Source organism: Sturnus vulgaris, unplaced genomic scaffold (genome assembly GCF_052056855.1).
Source record: "Sturnus vulgaris isolate bStuVul1 unplaced genomic scaffold, bStuVul1.hap1 Scaffold_157, whole genome shotgun sequence".
NCBI lineage: Eukaryota > Metazoa > Chordata > Aves > Passeriformes > Sturnidae > Sturnus > Sturnus vulgaris.
In genome coordinates this window covers 7,080,001-7,080,494 of record NW_028276074.1, presented here as the reverse complement: position 1 = coordinate 7,080,494, position 494 = coordinate 7,080,001, and positions in this window count along the sequence as shown.

Here is a 494-nt window from a genome sequence, read left to right as displayed (position 1 = left end):
GACGTGCAGGCCGACCGCCGAAGGCGTGCTCGCCGCTGCAGAGACGACAAGGGGGCCGCGCGTCCGATGGAAGAGACGGGGCGCCATCGCGCGGCGGCCGGGCTGCAAGGCCGGCCGACGGTAACAGGACTACCACGCCGCGGGCGGCCACAGACAAAGACCGGCCGAGGGCAACAGGTCTACCCAGCATTATGCCGGCCGGTACCAGGGCCGGCCGAGGGCAACAGGTCTACCCAGCATTAGGCCAGCCGGAAAGACGGCCGGCAGAGGGCAACAGGTCTACCCAGCATTAGGCCGCCACGTCCAAAGGCCGGCCGAGGGCAACAGGTCTACCCAGCATTCGGCTGGCCGGTAACACGGCGGGCCGAGGGCAACAGGTCTACCCAGCATTAGGCCGGCCGGTAACACTGCCGGCCGAGGGCAACAGGTCTACCCAGCATTAGGCCGCCACGTCCAAAGGCCGGCCGAGGGCAACAGGTCTACCCAGCATTAGG